At 45.4% G+C, this 14,606-nt stretch overlaps 1 pseudogene; it reads left to right on the top strand.

The window, feature by feature from the left end:
• Nucleotides 1–10,352: 10,352 nt before the first annotated feature.
• Nucleotides 10,353–14,302, top strand: LOC119319810 (annotated as a pseudogene).
• Nucleotides 14,303–14,606: the final 304 nt, after the last annotated feature.

Here is a 14,606-nt window from a genome sequence, read left to right on the forward strand (position 1 = left end):
GATGTGTGTGTATGTGCAGCGTGTGTGTGGCCGGCTGCGTCTCTGGATGTGACCGGCCCTATTTAGGTTAGTAGCTAATGAGTAGTTAGACTAATTACTACTTTGGATAATTGCTAGCCTATGACATGTGGCCCCCTATGTTAATTTAACCCCTCCATTTTAGTTTATCCATCAATTAAATTATGTCTCAATGACATGTGGGCCACATCCTCCCTTTTGACTAGTCAAATTGACTTGGTCAAATTCGGATTAGATTAAATAAAAATATTCCAGAAAATCATAGAAAATACTATAAACTTTGAAAAATCATATAAAATAAACGTATTTCGGATGGAAATACTTTATACATGAAAGTTGCTCAGAACGACGAGATGAATCCGGATACGCAGCCCGTTCGTCCGCCAAACATCCCTACCATAGCAAACACGCAACCTTGCCCCTCCGGTTCATCTGTCCGAAAACGCGAAACTCCGGGAATACTTTCCCGGATGTTTCCCCCCTTCGTCGGTATCACTTACTACCGCGTTAGGGCATACCTAGCACCGCGTATTGCCTCATTATGTTTTGTGATGCTTTGTTTGCTCCGTATTTACTGTTTCTTTCCCCCTCTTCTGCTCCGGTAGACCCTGAGACCGGCGCTGATGCCACCGAGTACGACTACGTCACCGACGACCCTTCTCCCTGTACAACAGAGCTTCCAGGCAAGCCCCCCCCCCTTGATCACCAGATGTCGCCTATTCTTTTCTATACTGCTTGCATTAGAGTAGTGTAGCATGTTACTGTTCGGTTACTCCTATTCTGTTGCAGAGCCTGTCATTGTTGCTACAGTCATTGATACCTTACCCGCAATCCTAAATGCCTAGTATAGGATGCTAGTTTATCATCATTGGCCCTACGTTCTTGTCAGTCTGCCTTGCTATACTATTGGGCCGTGATCACTTGGGAGGTGATCACGGGTATATACTTTACATATATACATACTATACAGATGGTGACTAAAGTCGGGTCAGCTCGTTGAGTACCCGCAAGTGATTCCGATGTGGGGGCTGAAAGGACAGGTGGCTCCATCCCGGTAGAGGTGGGCCTGGGTTCCCGACGGCCCCCGACTATTACTTTATGGCGGAGCGACAGGGCAGGTTGAGACCACCTAGGAGACAGGTGGGCCTGGTCCTGTTCGGCATTCGCGGATACTTAACACGCTTAACGAGATCTTGATATTTGATCTGAGTCTGGCTACTGGCCTATACGCACTAACCAACTACGCGGGAACAGTTATGGGCACTCGGCGTCGTGGTATCAGCCGAAGCCTTCGTGACGTCAGCGACTGAGCGGCGCGCGCCGGGTTGGACTGCGTTAACGCAACTTCCTTTGTAATGGAGGTTGCTAGGTCTGCTTCCGGCCACGTACGCAACGTGCAGGTGTGCAATGGGCGATGGGCCCAGACCCCTGCGCGCATAGGATTTAGACCGGCGTGCTGACCTCTCTGTTGTGCCTAGGTGGAGCTGCGACGTGTTGATCTTCCGAGGCCGGGCATGACCCAGGAAAGTGTGTCCGGCCAAATGGGATCGAGCGTGTTGGGTTATGTGGTGCACCCCTGCAGGGAAGTTAATCTATTCGAATAGCCGTGATCTTCGGTAACAGGACGACTTGGAGTTGTACCTTGACCTTATGACAACTAGAACCGGATACTTAATAAAACACACCCTTCCAAGTGCCAGATACAACCCGGTGATCGCTCTCTAACAAGGCGACGAGGAGGGGATCACCGGGTAGGATTATGCTATGCGATGCTACTTGGAGGTCTTCAGTCTACTCTCTTTTACATGCTGCAAGACGGAGGCTGCCAGAAGCGTAGTCTTCGATAGGACTAGCTATCCCCCTCTTATTCTGGCATTCTGCAGTTCAGTCCACTGATATGGCCTCCTTACACATATACCCATGCATATGTAGTGTAGCTCCTTGCTTGCGAGTACTTGGGATGAGTACTCACGGTTGCTTTGCTCCCTCTTTTCCCCTGTTTTCCTCTTCTTCTCGGATGCCGCAACCAGACGTTGGAGCCCATGATCCAGACGCCACCGTCGACGATGACTACTACTCTGGGGGTGCCTACTACTACGTGCAGCCCGCTGACGATGACCAGGAGTAGTTTAGGAGGATCCCAGGCAGGAGGCATGCGCCTCTTTCAATCTGTATCCCAGTTTGTGCTAGCCTTCTTAAGGCAAACTTGTTTACTTATGTCTGTACTCATATATTGTTGCTTCCGCTGACTCGTCTATGATCGAGCACTTGTATTCGAGCCCTCGAGGCCCCATGCTTGTATTATGATGCTTGTATGACTTATTTATGTTTTAGAGTTGTGTTGTGATATCTTCCCGTGAGTCCCTGATCTTGATCGTACACATTTGCGTGCATGATTAGTGTATGATTGAATCGGGGGCGTCACAAGTTTCCTCCCACTCACTTCTTTCGAGAGAAGCTCCTTCTCTGGAAAGGATCCATTCTCAGCAACGAATGTCTTGTCTTCAGATCTATGATAGAAGGTGTACCCAACAGTCTTCTTTGGGTATCCTATGAGGACGCATTTCTTCGATTTGGGTTTGAGCTTATCTGGATGAAACTTTTTCACATAAGCATCACAACCCCAAACTTTAAGAAACGACAACTTTGGTTTCTTGCTAAACCACAGTTCATATAGTGTCGTCTCAACGGATTTAGATGGTGCCCTATTTAACGTGAATGCAGCTGTCTCTAATGCATGATCCCAAAACGATATTGGTAAATCGGTAAGAAACATCATAGATTGTACTATATCCAATAAAGTATGGTTATGACGTTCGGACAAACCATTATGATGTGGTGTTCCAGGTGGCATGAATTTGTGAAACTATTCCACATTGTTTTAATTGAAGACCAAACTCGTAACTCAAATATTTGTCTCCATGATCAGATCGTAGAAACCTTATTTTCTTGTCACGATGATTTTCCACTTCACTCTGAAATTCTTTGAACTTTTCAAATGTTTCAGACTTATGTTTCATCAAGTAGATATACCCATATCTGCTCAAATCATCTGTGAAGGTCAGAAAATAATGATACCCGCCGCGAGCCTTAACACTCATCGGATCGCATACATTAGTATGTATTATTTCCAATAAGTCAGTTGCTCGCTCCACTGTTCCGGAGAACGGAGTCTTAGTCATCTTGCCCATGAGGCATGGTTCGCAAGCATCAAGTGATTCATAATCAAGTGATTCCAAAATCCCATCAGCATGGAGTTTCTTCATGCGCTTTACACCAATATGACCTAAACGGCAGTGCCACAAATAAGTTGCACTATCATTATTAACTTTGCATCTTTTGGTTTCAATATTATGAATATGTGTATCACTACGATCGAGATCCAATGAAGCATTTTCATTGTGTGTGTAACCATATAAGGTTTTATTCATGTAAACAGAACAACAGTTTATTCTCTTACTTAAATGAATAATCGTATTGCAATAAACACGATCAAATCATATTCATGCTCAACGCAAACACCAAATAACATTTATTTAGGTTCAACACTAATCCCGAAAGTATAGGGAGTGTGCGATGATGATCATATCAATCTTGAAACTACTTTCAACACACATCGTCACTTCACCCTTAACTAGTTTCTGTTTATTCTGCAACTCCCGTTTCGAGTTACTACTCTTAGCAACTGAACCAGTACCAAGTACCGAGGGGTTGCTATAAACACTAGTAAAGTACACATCAATAACATGTATATCAAATATACCTTTGTTCACTTTGCCATTCTTCTTATCCGCCAAATACTTGGGGTAGTTCTGCTTCCAGTGACTAGTCCCTTTGCAGTAGAAGCACTTAGTCTCAGGCTTAGGTCCAGACTTGGACTTCTTCACTTGAACAACAACTTGCTTGCCGTTCTTCTTGAAGTTCCCTTCTATCCCTTTGCCCTTTTCTTGAAACTTGTGGTCTTGTTAACCATCAACACTTGATTTTCTTTCTTGATTTCTACCTTCATCGATTTCATCATCATGAAAAACTCGGGAATCATTTTCATCATCCCTTGCATACTATAGTTCATCACGAAGTTCTACTAACTTGGTGATGGTGACTAGAGAATTCTGTCAATCACTATCTTATCTGGAAGATTAACTCCCACTTGATTCAAGCGATTGTAGTACCCAGACAATCTAAGCACATGCTCACTAGTTGAGCGATTCTCCTTCATCTTTTAGCTATAGAACTTGTTGGAGACTTCATATCTCTCAACTCGGGTATTTGCTTGAAATATTAACTTCAACTCCTGGAACATCTCATATGGTCCATGACGTTCAAAACGTCTTTGAAGTCCCGATTCTAAGCCGTTAAGCATGGTGCACTTAAACTATCAAGTAGTCATCATATTGAGCTAGCCAAATGTTCATAACGTCTGCATCTGCTCCTGCAATAGGCCTGTCACCTAGCGGTGCATCCAGGACATAATTCTTCTGTGCAGCAATGAGGATAAACCTCAGATCACGGATCCAATCCGCATTGCTACTGACATCTTTCAACACAATTTTCTCTAGGAACATATCAAAATAAACATATAAAAGCAACAACGCGAGCTATTGATCTACAACATAGATATGCTAATACTACCAGGACTAAGTCCATGATAAATTAAAGTTCAATTAATCATATTACTTAAGAACTCCCACTTAGATAGACATCCCTCTAATCCTCTAAGTGATCACGTGATCCAAATCAACTAAACCATAACCGATTATCACGTGAAATGGAGTAGCTTTCAATGGTGAACATCACTATGTTGATCATATCTACTATATGATTCACGCTCGACCTTTCGGTCTTCGTGTTCCGAGGCCATATCTGCATATGCTAGGCTCGTCAAGTTTAACCCGAGTATTCTGCGTGTGCAAAACTGGCTTGCACCCGTTGTAGATGGACGTAGAGCTTATCACACCCGATCATCACGTGGTGTCTGGGCACGATGAACTTTGGCAACGGTGCATACTCAGGGAGAACACTTTTATCTTGAAATTTAGTGAGAGATCATCTTATAAATCTACCGTCGAACTAAGCAAAATAAGATGTATAAAAGATAAACATCACATGCAATCAAAATATGTGACATGATATGGCCATCATCATCTTGTGCCTTTGATCTCCATCTCCAAAGCATCGTCATGATTTCCATCGTCACCGGCATGACACCATGATCTCCATCATCTTGATCTATATCAATGTGTCGTCACATGGTCGTCTCGCCAACAATTGCTCTTGCAACTATTGATATCGCATAGCGATAAAGTAAAGCAATTATTTGGCGCTTGCATCTTATGCAATAGAGAGACAACCATAAGGCTTTTGCCAGTTGCCGATAACTTCAACAAAACATGATCATCTTATACAACAACTTATATCTCATCACGTCTTGACCATATCACATCACAACATGCCCTGCAAAAACAAGTTAGACGTCCTCTACTTTGTTGTTGCAAGTTTTACGTGGCTGCTACGGGCTGAGCAAGAACCGTTCTTACCTACGCATCAAAACCACAACGATAGTTTGTCAAGTTGGTGTTGTTTTAACCTTCGCAAGGACCGGGCGTAGCCACACTCGGTTCAACTAAAGTTGGAGAAACTTACACCCGCTAGTCACCTGTGTGCATAGCACGGCGATAAAACCAGTCTCCGTAAACGTATGCGTAATGTCGATCCGGGTCGCTTCATCCAACAATACCGCTGAACCAAAGTATGACATGCTGGTAAGCAGTATGACTTATATCGCCCACAACTCACTTGTGTTCTACTCGTGCATATAACATCAACACATAAAACCTAGGCTCGGATGCCACTGTTGGGGAACGTAGTAATTTCAAAAAATTTCCTACGCACACACAAGATCATGGTGATGGCATAGCAACGAGAGGGGAGAGTGTTGTCTACGTACCCTCGTAGACCGTTAAGCGGAAGCGTTATGACAACACGGTTGATGTAGTCGTACGTCTTCACGATCCGGCCGATCCAAGCACCGTTACTCCGGCACCTCCGAGTTCTTGACATACGTACAGCTCGATGATGCACCCCGAGCTCCGATCCAGCAAAGCTTCGGGGAGGAGTTCCATCAGCACGACGGTGTGGTGACGATCTTGATGTTCAACCGTCGCAGGGCTTCGCCTAAGCACCGCTACAATATGACCGAGGTGTAATATCATGGAGGGGGGCACCGCACACGGCTAAGGAACGATCACGAAGATCAACTTCTGTGTCCATGGGGTGCCCCCTGCCCCCGTATATAAAGGAATGGAGGAGGGGAGGGCCGGCCCTCTCTATGGCGCGCCCTAGGGAGTCCTACTCCCACCGGGAGTAGGATTCCCCTTTTCCTAGTCCAACTAGGAGTCCTTCCATGTAGTAGGAGTAGGAGTCAAGGAAGGGGAAAAGAGAAGGGAAGGAAGGAGGGGGCGCAGCCCCTCCCCCTAGTCCAATTCGGACTAGGCCTTGGGGGGGCGCGCAGCCTGCCCTAGGCACCCCCTCTCTCTTTCCCGTATGGCCCAATAAGGCCCAATACTTCTCCTCCGTATTCCCGTAACTCCCCGGTACTTCGAAAAATACCCGAACCACTCGGAACCTTTCCGATGTCCGAATATAGTCGTCCAATATATCGATCTTTACGTCTCGACCATTTTGAGACTCCTCATCATGTCCCCGATCTCATCCGGGACTCTGAACTCCTTCGGTACATCAAAACTCATAAACTCATAATATAACTGTCATCGAAACCTTAAGCGTGCGGACCCTACGGTTCGAGAACAATGTAGACATGACCGAGACACGTCTCCGGTCAATAACCAATAGCGGAACTAGTAATTTCAAAAAATTTCCTACGCACACACAAGATCATGGTGATGGCATAGCAACGAGAGGGGAGAGTGTTGTCTACGTACCCTCGTAGACCGTTAAGCGGAAGCGTTATGACAACGCGGTTGATGTAGTCGTACGTCTTCACGATCCGGCCGATCCAAGCACCGTTACTCCGGCACCTCCGAGTTCTTGACATACGTACAGCTCGATGACGCACCCCGAGCTCCGATCCAGCAAAGCTTCGGGGAGGAGTTCCATCAGCACGACGGTGTGGTGACGATCTTGATGTTCAACCGTCGCAGGGCTTCGCCTAAGCACCGCTACAATATGACCGAGGTGTAATATCGTGGAGGGGGGCACCGCACACGGCTAAGGAACGATCACGAAGATCAACTTCTGTGTCCATGGGGTGCCCCCTGCCCCCGTATATAAAGGAGTGGAGGAGGGGAGGGCCGGCCCTCTCTATGGCGCGCCCTAGGGAGTCCTACTCCCACCGGGAGTAGGATTCCCCTTTTTCTAGTCCAACTAGGAGTCCTTCCATGTGTAGGAGTAGGAGTCAAGGAAGGGGAAAAGAGAAGGGAAGGAAGGAGGGGGCGCAGCCCCTCCCCCTAGTCCAATTCGGACTAGGCCTTGGGGGGGCGCGCGGCCTTGGGGGGGCGCGCGGCCTGCCCTAGGCACCCCCTCTCTCTTTCCCGTATGGCCCAATAAGGCCCAATACTTCTCCTCCGTATTCCCGTAACTCCCCGGTACTTCGAAAAATACTCGAACCACTCGGAACCTTTCCGATGTCCGAATATAGTCGTCCAATATATCGATCTTTACGTCTCGACCATTTTGAGACTCCTCGTCATGTCCCCGATCTCATCCGGGACTCTGAACTCCTTCGGTACATCAAAACTCATAAACTCATAATATAACTGTCATCGAAACCTTAAGCGTGCGGACCCTACGGTTCGAGAACAATGTAGACATGACCGAGACACGTCTCCGGTCAATAACCAATAGCGGAACCTGGATGCTCATATTGGTTCCTACATATTCTACGAAGATTTTTATCGGTCAGACCGCATAACAACATACGTTGTTTCCTTTGTCATCGGTATGTTACTTGCCCGAGATTCGATCGTCGGTATCCAATACCTAGTTCAATCTCGTTACCGACAAGTCTCTTTACTCGTTCCGTAATACATCATCTCGCAACTAACTCATTAGTTGCATTTCTTGCAAGGCTTATGTGATGTGCATTACCGAGAGGGCCCAGAGATACCTCTCCGACATTCGGAGTGACAAATCCTAATCTCGAAATATGCCAACCCAACAAGTACCTTTGGAGACACCCGTAGAGCACATTTATAATCACCCAGTTACGTTGTGACGTTTGGTAGCACACAAAGTGTTCCTCCGGTAAACGGGAGTTGCATAATCTCATAGTCATAGGAACATGTATAAGTCATGAAGAAAGCAATAGCAACATACTAAACGATCGGGTGCTAAGCTAACGGAATGAGTCATGTCAATCAGATCATTCAACTAATGATGTGATCCCGTTAATCAAATAACAACTCTTTTGTCTATGGTTAGGAAACATAACCATCTTTGATTAACAAGCTAGTCAAGTAGAGGCATACTAGTGACACTCTGTTTGTCTATATATTCACACATGTATTATGTTTCCGGTTAATACAATTCTAGCATGAATAATAAACATTTATCATGATATAAGGAAATAAATAATAACTTTATTATTGCCTCTAGGGCATATTTCCTTCACTCTTGTAGGCCTAATTTTTCCCAAACTTCTTTCGCCTTCTGACACCGAAACAAGACATGTTTTGTATCCTCCGGTCCATTCAAGCATGAAGGGCAAATGGGTGAAACTTTTATATGTCTGTTGGCAAGTGTAACTCGGCATGGGAGGGTACCATGCAGTGTACGCCATATGAAAATTTTAATTTTTGCCGGGCAGGATAGTTTCGAAATCTTACCCTATATAGGGTTGACATTGGTTCTACCCATTCCATTTGCATGTTCTAATTTTTTCGCATGTTGTTGGTTCCATTCTTTCAAATAAGCCGATCGAACAGTGAACTTACCATTTTTTGTAGGGCTCCAAGCAATAAATTCAAGCATATTACGCATGGGAAGTGGAATTGCTAATATCCTTTGAGCATCAATTGGCCAGAATGTTTATCTCACCAAATCTTCATCCCAAGAATTCGTGACTGGGTCAATAAGATCACAGACCTTTGATAGTAGTTGTCCCCTTTTATGAGTAATAATTTTCCTATTCACACAGTTCGGAATCCATGCATCTCTCCAAATATCAATATTATGTCCGTTTCCAACTCGCCAAATATAACCGTTTTTCAGACAGTTCACTCCTGCCATGATACTTTGCCAAGTAAAGGAGAAGCCCTTTTTTAGATTTGCACTCATTAAATCGTCGTCCGGAAAATATTTAACTCTCAAGATAGTAGCACATAAAGACTCAGGATTATCAAGTAGACGCCATGCTTGTTTGGCTAACAATGCCAGATTAAAGCAGTGGATATCTCGGAACCCCATACCTCCTTGGTCTTTTGGGACGCACATCTTCCACCACGCCATCCAATGCATTCTCTTCTGGTTGTCCTCGTCACCCCACCAAAATTGCGACATCGCGTCGATGATTCCCTTGCAAGTTCTTTTTAGGAATTTTAAAGACGGACATGGCATAAGCTGGGATAGCTTGTACAATAGATTTGAGCAAAATTTTCTTTCCACCCGCAGATAGCAGTTTTTCTTTCCATCCACTGATTTTCATAATAATTCTATCAATAAGGAATTGGAAACAGTCACTTTTGTCCATACCCACATTTGCGGGCAAACCCAAATACTTATCGTTAAGTGCTTCGGTCATAATATTCAAAATTGAACAGATTTGCCCTTTATCTTCTACCTTGGTATTGGGACTGAAGAATATACTAGACTTCTCAACACTCACCATCTGCCCCGAGGCCGCACAATGGGAGTTTAAAACCGATTTCAACGCCTCCGCGTTCATAACATTTGCTTTCATAAGGATCAGCGAATCATCGGCAAAGAGAAGGTTTGAAATCGATGGTGCATCCCTGCTAACCTTTATTCCTGAGATGTTCCCATTCTCCTCTGCGTTTTCTAATAGAGCGGTCAGTCCCTCTGTGCATAACAAGAATAAATATAGAGATAGAGGATCTCTATGCCTTAATCCTTTAGTGGGTTTAAAACTCTCAGTTTCTTCTGTATTAAACCGGACCCGGTACTTCACTGAGGTTACACATTGCATAATCAAGTTTACCCAGTTTTATTGAAATCCCAATCTAAGCACAATCTCATTGAGGAAAGACCACTTAACACTAGTTGATTGGAGACGTTGGATCAACCACAGACAATCGAAGGCAAATGCTTGATTGAGTGACGGGAAGACGGGACCCACTCAAAAGATTCACTCCAAACACTCCGCCGCGCACGAACGAACACGACGGCCGTCCCCGACGCTGATGTCCCGCCGCATCCGCCTTCGCCGCGCGCTCCTACTCCGGCTGAAGTCCGGCCTGCGCCACTCCTTTACCTCGCCGTTTTCCCGCCTCCGCATCCGCCTCCGCCGCTATTCCACCGCGCCGATGTCTCGCCTCCGTCTCCGCCTCCCCCGCGGCAGCTCCTCCCCCACCACACTGATACCCCGCCTCCGGCTCCTCCGCCGCTGCTCCACCTCCACCTCCACGTCGTCGCCCTCACGCTCCTGGTCTCCCCGAGACGCCTTTGCCGCGGCCACGGAGCGTGTTCGCGCCGGGACGCTCAGCCTGGAAGACGCTCACAAACTGTTCGACGAATTGCTCGGTCAGGCCACCCCGGTCCCGGAGCGCTCCCTGAACGGCTTCCTTGCCGCCTCGCCCGCGCGCCCGCCTCCGGTGCCTGCATCAGAGATGGCCCCGCCCTTGCAGTGGCTCTCTTCAACCGTGTGTGCAGAGAGGAAGCCGGCGCGCAGGTGGCGGCGCTCACAGTTTGCACCTACAACATCCTCATGGACTGCTGCTGCCGTGCGCGTCGTCCGGACCTAGGGCTTGCCTTATTTGGCTGCTTCCTCAGGAAGGGCCTGAAGACAGACCAGACCGGCGCCAACACCTTCCTCAAGTGCCTCTGCTACGCGAAACGGACGGATGAGGCTGTGAACGTGCTCCTCCACAGGATGTCCGAGCTCGGCTGTGTGCCTAATGCCGTTTCGTACAACACTGTTCTGAAGGGCTTATGCGACAATAGCATGAGTCAGCGGGCGCTCGACCTGCTCCAGATGGTGGCGGGAAAAGGAGGTGGCTGCTTCCCTGATGTGGTGGCGTATAGCACGGTCATCCATGGCTTTTTTAAGGAGGGTGAAACAGGGAAGGCATGCAGTCTATTCCATGAAATGATGCAGCAAGGGATTGTGCCCAGTGTGGTGACATATAACTCGATTATTGATGCGTTGTGCAAGGTCAGAGAAGTGGACAAGGCAGAGCTAGTCCTTCGTCAGATGGTTGCTAAAGGTGCTCAACCCGATACAGTGACATATAATTGCATGATCAATGGATATGCCACATCTGGGCGGTTGAAAGAGGCTGCTAAAATGTTCAGAGAAATGAAAAGCCGGGGTCTTACACCAAATGTTGTTACTTGCAACTCGTTCCTGGCCTCCCTTTGCAAGCACCGAAGTAGCAAAGAAGCTGCAGAATTTTTTGATTCCATGACAGCCAAGGGCCAAAAACCTGATATCATCTCGTATTGTACTTTGCTTCATGGGCATGCCAGAGAAGGATGCTTTACTGATATGATTGATCTCTTTAATTCAATGAAAAGCAATGGTATTGCAGCCGACTGCCATGTTTTCACCATATTAATTGATACCTATGCTAAACGCGGAATGATGGATGATGCAATGCACATATTTACGGAAATGCAGCAACAAGGTGTGAGTCCAAATGTTGTCACATATTCAACTGTAATATCAGCACTTTCTAGAATGGGTAGGTTGACCGATGCTATGGAAAAATTTAATCAGATGGTTGCCTTGGGAGTACAGCCGGATAGAGCTATTTATCAGTCCCTAATTCAGGGCTTTTGTATGCATGGTGGTTTGGTTAAAGCTAAGGAGTTGGTTTCTCAAATGATAAACAAAGGTATTCCTCATCCTAACATTGTGTTCTTCAATTCAGTAATAAACAGTATGTGCAAGGAAGGCAGGGTTATGGATGCACATGATATCTTTGACTTGGTTATAGACATAGGTGATAGGCCTGATGACACTTCATTTAATTCACTGATTGATGGATATTGCTTAGTCGGGAAGATGGATAAAGCATTCGGAATGCTTAATGCCATGGAATCAGTTGGTGTTGAGCCTGATATTGTTACTTACAGTACACTTGTTAATGGCTATTGTAGAAATGGAAGGATCGATGATGGTTTGACTCTGTTTAGAGAAATGATGTGCAAGGGAGTTAAACCTACAACTGTGACATATGGCATCATACTGGATGGGTTGTTTCATTCTGGGAGAACTGTTGCTGCAATGAAAATGTTCCATCAGATGATTGAAAGTGGAACAACAGTGACCATTTCCACGTACAGTATAATACTTGGAGGTCTTTGTAGAAATAATTGTGCAGACGAAGCGATTGTCCTGTTCCAGAAATTAGGAGCAATGAATGTAAAGTTCAGTATTACAATACTCAATACCATGATTAATGCAATGTACAAGGTTCAAAGAAAAGAAGAAGCTAAGGAGTTGTTCGGTACAATATCAGCCAGTGGGTTGGTGCCTAATGAATGTACTTATGGAGTAATGATAAAAAATCTTCTGGAAGAAGGATCAGTGGAAGAAGCTGACAATATGTTTTCGTTTATGGACAGGAGTGGTATAGTCCCCAGCTCCCGTCTCATGAATGATATCATCAGAATGTTGTTGGAAAAAGGTGAGATTGCCAAGGCCGGATATTATCTGTCTAAAGTTGATGGAAAGAGCATATCACTTGAAGCTTCAACTACTTCATTGATGTTTTCTCTCTTTTCAAGGAAAAGCAAATATCAGGAGGATATGAAATTGCTCCCTGCAAAGTATCAAATTTTCGACGGATTAGTTGTCTAGCTGGTATGTTGCATATGAGATTAACTCCTCGGAAAGCACAATTGAATTTGCTTGCGTAAAGCCCTCCTGCCTGCTTAAGATATCCAATCTTATGCATGACGCTGCACTGTCTCTACAGAAAAGATTGAGTCACTTCGAAATACCTAGCGACGCTTATTTCAGACATGCTGAAAACCAGCAACTGTTTTGAAACCAGCAAACAATAATATGAGATAGTTACATGGATTTTTTTCTCGAGAAAACGCAAAATACCTTTGCGTTTCATTTCATTGAAAAGGCGGGCGTTTGGGTTACAATCCTCCTAGGATTGCAGCATTTATCAAAGTACACCTCTATGCTTGAATTACTGCTCTGTAAGTGGAGCAGCTCATACCCATTGAAATCAAGGCATCTGCATCACCTGAGGGGCCACCTTTCTAACATGGATGGCTATGCTGCTTCCCGCTGTGGAAAACGGCAATGATTGTTGAGCCATCTGTGATTTTGCAATCTATGTAAAACAGTGCCATTCCTTTATTTGCATGTATTTTTAGCAATGTCACTCTCAGTGGTCTGCTACGTATGCAATGGTGGATTTACTTTTAATTCTCAGTGCTCATGCTGAAATCTCCTATACTCTATGCTGCTGTCAGTTGTACTGGTGGAGCTTGTTGCATAAAGGTGAGAAAAGTATTTCCAGTATGATTTCTTTCTTCTTTACCTCATTTAGGATTCAACTGTTTTTCCTCATAATGTAGGTAATGGTATGGCCATGAATTTACTGGTGTGACTGAACTTTCACTTTAGTCTGCAGATCGGGTGACAGAGGAGAAGGAAACAAAGCATTTGCTTGACGAAAGTTTCTTGCTCTTGTACACTGAATTTTGTGTACTGCTGCAGTTCCGGTCCCCTGAATTTGTGTACTGCTCTGCGACAGTAAGGGTTCCAACAATCCAACTTGCAGCCTTTACCTTCTCCGTTCATATCTTGGTCTCTGCTACCCTGACATGTGCGCTATCTGAAAATAGTTGAAGGCAAACCATTCTTACGTTCTTCCTCAATCTTTTCGATGAACAACATAACTTAGATGTCAACTGAGTTTGCGAGGAATTGGGGTGGATTGGAAAGGCTCTGAAAAGGTCTTCATTCTCGTATGTTACTGAAACTTTGGTTACATAGAAAGCTAGATTCAGTCGCAGAGCTAGCTAAGCATTCAGCCAAATTCCTGTTTGTATTCAGCATGTAAAAATTAAGATTTAGCCATTTTTTAGCATAGTTTTATGTCTAGTCCAGTGCATCATTCATTTAGTTCTGCCCATGGTTATGCAAGAAATGTTTCTTTGCTGTTATTTGGTGTACCGAAAAAGGCTTTCGCCCCGCTTTATATATAAAGCAATGATTAACAACCCGGTACAAACACCTGCCAACACTACACACGCACACACCCAAGGCAGGATACATAAGCGCCGAGCACAGCAACAACCCCCCTAGCGCTACAAGAGCAACCGGGGTCCTCAACCGTGAACAACCGTGAAGAGATGAAGCCACATACGACGAACTGTGGGCTCCAAGGCGGCGCTTCAGGAAGGATACGACACCGAAGCGCCGCCAC

Source organism: Triticum dicoccoides, chromosome 1B (genome assembly GCF_002162155.2).
Source record: "Triticum dicoccoides isolate Atlit2015 ecotype Zavitan chromosome 1B, WEW_v2.0, whole genome shotgun sequence".
Classification (NCBI taxonomy): domain Eukaryota; kingdom Viridiplantae; phylum Streptophyta; class Magnoliopsida; order Poales; family Poaceae; genus Triticum; species Triticum dicoccoides.